Below are 8,538 nucleotides of genomic sequence, written 5' to 3' on the forward strand. Positions count from 1 at the left end.
AGCGTAGCCATCTTTATGCAGCAGCAGTAGCATATCTATTACTGCCAGCAGGGTTCCACAGGCCTGCAGGGCTCCTGTACAGAGAGAGGAGGAGAAACCTCTCTAGGATTCAGTGGGCCTGCATACTTAATTCATCTTATTCAGTTTTTCTAGGAAGTTTGTCCCAATTAAATATAATCTCTGTAACCAAGAGAGAGAGTGAGAGAGAGACAGAGAGAGAGAGAGAGCCCTGGTGCAAGAATGCAGCCGAGTCCACCATTTCAGTCTAGGAAGGCTCAAATGGCATTGAATGGCCTAATTGCTGTGGGCTGTACATATTTTTGGTAAATGCCTATCACATACATATTTTTTAAAACCTCAGATATGAAATATGTTTGTAAATGACATGAACACCCCTGGCCTCTTGTTTATACTGGTGTTGAAGCACTCCGCTGGGTGGGCAAATAGGCTCTAAATCCTTCCTCCTAGATACAGTACTATCAATATTGCATGCAGCAATATAGGACTAGGGACAGGACCGAAATACAGTATATACTGCTGAACTACAGTCATACAGTAAAGCATGTATGCACCCAACCTGGTCTCAGAGCATTTTGTATTATTCACACAACAAGGCAGGTAAAAGTTATTTACAATGACGGCCTACCCCGGCCAAACCCGGACGACGCTGGGCCAATTGTGCGCCGCTCTATGGGACTCCCAATCACAGCCGGATTGTAATATAGCCTGGAATCGAACCAGGGTCTGTAGTCCGAAAGGGTTATACATTAACATATCCATTCTGCATATCTGTGTCCTGTCCTTTCTTTAAAGATATAGGCTACAATGAGCCCCTGTCCTAATCTGTCCCCTCCTCCATACAAATCATATTATAGTTTCACAGTCTACCTGCTCCATCTCGGGTGACTACACTGAACTCAATATCCCAAGCATCAGCTGTACAATTATTCTCTGTCACACCCAGGTTACAAATCGTAATAAATCCCATAACCCAATCTTAGAAGAGTAACATATACCCTTGGCCCTCTACCACATCTATAATATTAGTTTCCCTCTGCCTTCTCCCTTTCCACAGAGGGACTGAAGTAAAATGGAGGATGGTTAGAACACTTAAAAAATCGGAAGAAGAGGGGGCAATTCTGTAATAATAATTTAGAGGAGGAGTCTTCAGTGGGCATTTTTAGTTTATGGTTTACTGGGTCTCCAGTGTATACCTACTACACTGCCTAGTGAACAATAAACCTCTTAAACTAACATAAAAACAATTAAGTATTTACCTCACCAAAACCCCAGTGCCCTTCACTATTATGACGAGAGCTACCACATGTTAAACGCTGATGAGCACACACACAAACACACACACACGCGCGTGCGTGTGTAATAATGGTTTTCATTTGGTTACAGCAGCGGAAGGACCGCCCAGAGATGGCTAGATTAAATCTTGTGTGTGTCAGAGGAGAGGGGGAAATAGCATTGTAGAGACAGAGGAAAAGGAGAGGGGAGGTGAAAAATAACCTGTCATCACTTTCTGCCTGTTTGGTTGCTCTCTTTCTTTTCTTAGTTTCTGAGGTGGGTTTCTGAGAACGGAGAGAGAGACGGAGACCCTCGGTAATGGAAAGAGACAGAGGAAAAGAGAGAGAGACAGGGAGTAGGGGAACACAAGGGTGGGAATGGTGAAAAGAAGGGGAGTGGGAGTATGTGTGGAAAATTGAAAGAAAATGTGTTGGAGACGTGAGAAACACAAAGATAGCATTTAGCATTGCTTGATGGAACGGTTACTTTAACACAAAAACAAGGAAGTTAAACTATTCTGTAACTCAAGAGAACAGCATTCACACACACACACACCACACAGCTTTGACAAGCAACAGCGTGCAATGTTCGAGCAAGCCCTTCTCCATGTAAAATACAGAATATTTTGCCACAAGTGTCAGACCCGAATCAAACTAGTAATAGAATACACATTAGTTCTCTGTTCTGAGTGGCATCTGATCTCTGGTATCAACCAACAGAAAGAATAACAGTCTGCCAGATGTGATTCTATATTGTTATAATTTAAATGAATAAGCCCACAATGAAAATACAAAAACATATTTGAGTGGAGGCATGTTGAATGGTAGAGTAGCCTATATAAGATTGCAAAAGTATTATTTGCAGAAGGGGCGCGTAGTAGCGAGGAGTTCATTACCATGTAGTGGAGCATGATTTATCAGTGGAAAAGAGACTGAATGTTGGCACTCCTTTGAAGTTACTATAGATATTAATTATTAACCACACAAACACCCTCAAAGCACATGTCTGAGAGGGCAAACACAACCACAGTGTCTGGGGATAATTAACAAATCCACTGTATGTGTGTGTGAGGGGGTTTGGATGCATGTTTCTGGGTATGTGCACTACTGTGCTGTGTGGTTTAATGTGCTGTGTGGTTTACTGTGCTGTGTGGTTTACTGTGCTGTGTGGTTTACTGTGCTGTGTGGTTTACTGTGCTGTGTGGTTTAATGTGCTGTGTGGTTTACTGTGCTGGGTGGTTTACTGTCCTGTGTGGTTTACTGTGCTGGGTGGTTTACTGTGCTGTGCTGCACTGTGCTGTGCTGCGCTGCACTGTGCTGTGTGGTTTAATGTGCTGTGTGGTTTACTGTGCTGTGTGGTTTACTGTGCTGTGTGGTTTAATGTGCTGTGTGGTTTAATGTGCTGTGTGGTTTACTGTGCTGTGCTGCACTGTGCTGTGTGGTTTACTGTGCTGTGCTGCACTGTGCTGTGTGCTTTAATGTGCTGTGTGGTTTAATGTGCTGTGATGTTTACTGTGCTGTGCTGCACTGTGCTGTGTGGTTTACTGTGCTGTGCTGCACTGTGCTCAGTGGCAAGAAACAGGTTATTCTTACTTTACTCCAAAGATACAAGAAAAGGTATAGGGTGCCTAGGATACCACATGTGGAGTGATGATGATTGTGTTTGTGTGAGTGTGCGTACATGACTGTATGTGTGTGTTTGCGCGAGTGTGTGCTTGTGCAAGTGTGTGTGTGTGTGTGTGTGTGTGTGTGTGTGTGTGTGTGTGTGTGTGTGTGTGTGTGTGTGTGTGTGCAGAAGCGAGCTAAGTCTTGGACATCCTCAGCAAACAGAGTAGAAGTGAAGTGTTGACATTGAGGATCAATAGCTGGCATCTCTGTGAGGGGAAGCAGGCCAATCCTCTCCTGTAATAACAGGCCCACAGTGAGTCACTGTCTCCTCCACCACCATTACCTCCATGTCACTCACTCTGACGAGCAGCTGTCACCTCCACCCTGAACAGGCCCTGTGGACCAGGATTCACAGGCACACACAAATAATAGCCTATGAATGCAGGCACACGTGTGCAATAAGGTACACACACAAAGCTACACATCAGTGGCGGTCGATGCCGTTTATGATGAGGGACGATGATAATTTTTTTATGAGCATGGCCTTATTTCTATTACAGCATATTGGATGACTGTCATTCATATTCCGTTCACCCAGCTCAATGTAACATCAATAGGTTTAGGCTACTACATGATACTCACATTTTCCCTATACCCATCATGAGGTTGCTACAACCTAGCCTATGAATGAAAGTTTACAACGTAGATGCTCAGGTCGAGAGAATTTTAAGTAATCAAGGTGACAGACAGTGACACATTCAATACTGCCTTGCACACTCTTGCCTGCATCGAGCTGATCTAGGGTGTAATCATTAGTCCAACAGTTGCACATGAGAGTTTCTATTGGACAAATTCAGTTTCAGTATGTTTATCCCCGTTTCGTTCCGTTTGCTTCCGTTTAAGAAACGTTTTTGAACAGAATCTGCGGAATACAGTAAATACACCCCTAATCACACACAAACACAGTTCACTTTCATAGCAGCCACATAAAAACTGCATGATCACTTTGCTCGTTGTATATACTGTATAATTCCTTCTTGCAACTATCTACGTGCTCTCCTCCTCTCACCTTTTCCCTTCGCTTGTGGACTTCAGTGCACAACGCATCAGCTGTCTGTGACCAGGCAAAAAAAACTCTCCAAGCCAAACCTTCAAATCATGACCGCTAACCGCTACACACAGCCTACATCGTTGTCACGTCATAGGGCCAAATCAAAGGAAACCCGAACGAGCGTGAACACGCTGGAATTAGAATGCATGGTAGTGAATGACAGAAAACAGACGGGCCGTCAAAAGCTTAATGCACTTCAAATTAGAAAGCAAGTCTATTTTTCTCTCGTCTCCGCGAAGCAAGGCTCGTTTGCGTTTCGTTTGATTTACCTTGACTTAGAAGAGTTCCAGTGTTGGATAGCAATAGCCAGCTAGCTAACATAGCATCCTTCTCTGTTTGAACTAGCTAGCTGCATTCACTAGCTAAGTGAACGTGAAAGTAAAAAAAAAAATACAACCAAATATAGCTCTTTCTCTCTTTCTCTCTCACTTAATTTTGGAATAAATTAATTTGTTAAAAACTGTTCAACTATTGTCTTTCTCTCTCTTTGAGTCAACTACTCACCACACTTTATGCACTGCAGTGCTAGCTGGCTGTAGCTTATGCTTTCAGTAATAGCTTAATTCTCTGATCCTTTGATTGGGTGGACAACATGTCAGTTCATGCTGCAAGAGCTCTGATAGGTTGGAGGACGTCCTCTGGAAGTTGTCATAATTACTGTGTAAGTCTATGGAAGGGGGTGAGAACCATGAGCCTCCTAGGTTTTGTACTGAGGTCAATGTACCCACAGGAGAACAGAAGCTAGCTGTCCTCCGGCTACACCATGGTGCTACCCTACAGAGTGCTCCTGAGGCTACTGTAGACCTTGCATAGACTGGTATACATGCATACAGTACATGCCAAATGCCCTGTTTTGTGGATACACGCATACAGATGTAGGATCTTAATTTGAGACAGTTTGCTACAGCAGGAAAATAATCCTGCAGCAACAGGAAATGTGAATTATTATGTGGATTATAATTCATTTTGTTGGGGTTGATACATTTTACGTTTGGGCAAATCAAGTCTGACATTTAAAAGTGGAAATCAAACTTTAGAAGCCTTTTTAAACCTTGAATACACTACAAAATTGCATTTCCTGCTATGCAGAAACATTCTCATCAGCAAAAGAGTGATCAAATTAAGATCCTACATCTATAGACACATAATGTCCACAGGGATCTGAGGCACAATAGTAACCAAACCCCTGGCGTGCCTCTTTCTCTGGCTCTGTCCTCCTGTACTCCTGTATTTGATGGATTGACCTGAGCTTTCTTTGCTTTGATGGCCCACTGCTCTAGGCCTGTGTCAGTATGCTTGTCTTATTTCTGAAGCTCTAGTCATTGGGAATCAGCCCATGTTATCTGAAGCAGGAAGAACATTAAATCAGGGGTCATTACGTCTCAATATTCCAGCATGGTAACTGAGCAAAGTCACTGTAATACGATAGCCTGGGGCATGAGGAGAAATACTCTACAAGAACACAGATACAGCATTCAGGGCTGACCTGAAACAACCCATGGAAATGTTTTGGAGGGCAAATGATGATTGCGACCCATTTAATCTGATAAAACATCCTAAAACCTCCCATTTGTACCTGCATAAATTGGGAGTCAGATTGGCTAAGGTAGCAATTAACACTCACACAGTGTTCAAAATGCACTTAATTAGATTTTCTAGATAAAAAGCTGTGTCTGCTTTGCACGTCCCAATTAATTTAAATGTATGCAGCGATAAGAGCCATGTTAACTTCACACGAGAGAGAAAGAGAGAGAACCAGATTCTGACCTGACATTGATTGATATTACTCCGCTATCTCCAGTCTTCTGTGTGACATGTCGAGAGAGACTAAACAAGCATTTGATTTAAATGAAACGTCCAGTCACATTATGAGGTGGCATGTGTTTGGCTCTTTACCTCCCTCTGTCATATGACACTGACAAAACACAGACCGTGCCGATCATGACACAGACATTTCTCAATCTCAGTGCCGATGTGTCAGGTCTGTGTGGTGTTATTGCACACATGCACCCACAACACACATGACACAAGACACACATACATAACACCTGGAGTGAAGCAGAATGTAATCATGAACATATAACCCAGACCTGGAGAGTCAGTTTGTGGGGGAAGGGAAACAGACAACAGGGAAATGGGAGGTTTCTCCTCTTCCAGAGCAGAGAAATCAATACCCTCTCCATCTCTCTCTACCTTTCTCTCTGGTTGGTCCTCTGTGCAGACAGTGAGAGGTGCTACTGGAGAAAGGTCATTGATGACAGGCCTTCAGCGCTGCTGTCAGAGCGTCCAGCAGATGGGCAGAAAAACACAATGCCCCGAACACTGAGAGAGACAGACAAGATGCCTGCCTGGGCCTTAATGCCACCACTTACTACCTGCCTAACTGACACACTAACAACACACACATACACACACAAGCATGCACACACACACATACACAAACATGCGCACACATACACACAAACACACACATTTTCACAAACAATGTTGATAGAAAGGCCGAAGTATCACTCACTGGAAAGCAATCTCAAGGCTTGAGTAAATCTATAGTCCCTATCAATCACTGCCTGTGGGTATCCCAACTCACATTCCACTGTGTTGAATATCAGTTGAATTTTCACTGAGCTCAACATGAACTTGGTCCAGTGACTGTCAAGCCAACACCTTAAACGTTATGCCAAGAGGTCCGAACCGCTTGATGAGATTGCTAGGTGTTGGGTTAAGGTCGCTACATTACCCCCTTCCTCCGGGAGAGCATGTCCCCACGCTTCCCTTTACCAAGTCCCTCATGTGTACACGCCTCTCCGATGGCCTCACAGGCGCCATCCTACTTCCGACACAAATGTAGCGAATTCTGGGGGTAGCCCCGACCGGGACTCTAACCAGGGTTCAGCAAATGCCAAGTCAACACCTTAACCATAATGGCAAGTGTTCCGAAACTCTTGACGAGGTCGCTAGGTGTTGATTTAAGGTCGCTAGGTGTTGATTTAAGGTCGCTACAGTATGTTGTTATCTTCCTCTTTTGCCAGTATCATGTGTCTAATCACGAGTGGAGGAAATATTTGGTCAAGTTATGGGCACATTTCAGTTTCATATTTAAAATGCAGCTATTTAAATAAAATCAAATAACATATTATTGGTCACATACACATGTTTAACAGATGTTATTGCGGGTGTAGCGAAATGCTTGTGTTCCTAGATCCAACAGTGCAGTAGTATCTAACAATTCACAACAATACACAAATCTAAAGGTAAAATAATGGTAAAAGAATAAATATATAAATATAAATATTAGGACGAGCAATGTCGGAGTGGCATTGACTAAATACAGTAAAATAGAATACTGCTTTACTCATCTCAGATGTATATACTGTATGTAAACATTATTAAAGTGACTAGTGTTCCATTATTTAAAGTGGCCAGTGATTCCATGTCTATGTATATAGGGCAGCAGTTTCTAAGGTGCGGGGTTCAGTAGCCGGGTAGTACCCGGCTAGTGATGGCTATATAACAGTCTGATGGCCTTGAGATAGAAGCTGTTTTTCAGTCTCTCGGTCCCAGCTTTGATGCACCTGTACTGACCTCGCCTTCTGGATGATAGCCGGGTGAACAGGCCGTGACTCGGGTGGTTGATGTCCTTGATTATCTTTTTGGCCTTCCTGTGACATCAGGTGCTGTAGGTGTCCTGGAGGGCAGGCAGTGTGCCCCCGGTGATGTGTTAGGCAGACCTTACCACCCTCTGGAGAGCCCTGCGGTTGCGTGCGGTGCAGTTGCCGTACCAGGCGGTGATACAGCCTGACAGGATGCTCTCAATTGTGCATCTGTAAAAGTTTCTGAGGGTCTTAGGGGCCAAGATAAATTTCTTCATCCTCCTGAGGTTGAAGAGGCGCTGTTGCACCTTCTTCACCACAATGTCTGTGTGGGTGGACCATTTCAGATTGTCAGTAAATCGTACGCCGAGGAACCTGAAGCTTTCCACCTTCTCCACTGCGGTCCCGACGATGTGGATAGGGGCGTGCTCACTTTCCTGAAGTTCACGATCAGCTCCTTCATTTTGTTGACGTTGAGAGAGAGAGGTTATTTTCCTGGCCCCACTCTGCCAGGGCCCTCACGTCCTCCCTGTAGGCTGTCTCATCATTGTCGGTAATCAGGCCTACTACCGTTGTGTCGTCTGCAAACTTGATGATTGAGTTGGAGGCGTGCTTGGCCACGCAGTCATGGGTGAACGGGGAGTACAGGAGGGGGCTGAGCACGCACCGTTGTGGGGCTCCTGTGTTGAGGATCAGCATAGTGGAGGTTTTGTTTCCTACCTTCACCACCTGGGGGGCAGTCCATCAGGAAGTCCAGGACCCAGTTGCACAGGGCGGGGTTCAGACCCAGGGCCCCGAGCTTAATGATGAGCTTGGAGGGTACTATGGTGTTGGCTGAGCTATAGTCAATGAACAGCATTCTGACTTAGGTATTCCCGGTTTGGAATCCTGCAAGTGGATCGATGTTCAGGTGCCCATGGACACTCACTACACTTAC

The sequence above is a fragment of the Coregonus clupeaformis genome, chromosome 19, assembly GCF_020615455.1.
Source record: "Coregonus clupeaformis isolate EN_2021a chromosome 19, ASM2061545v1, whole genome shotgun sequence".
Lineage (NCBI taxonomy): Eukaryota > Metazoa > Chordata > Actinopteri > Salmoniformes > Salmonidae > Coregonus > Coregonus clupeaformis.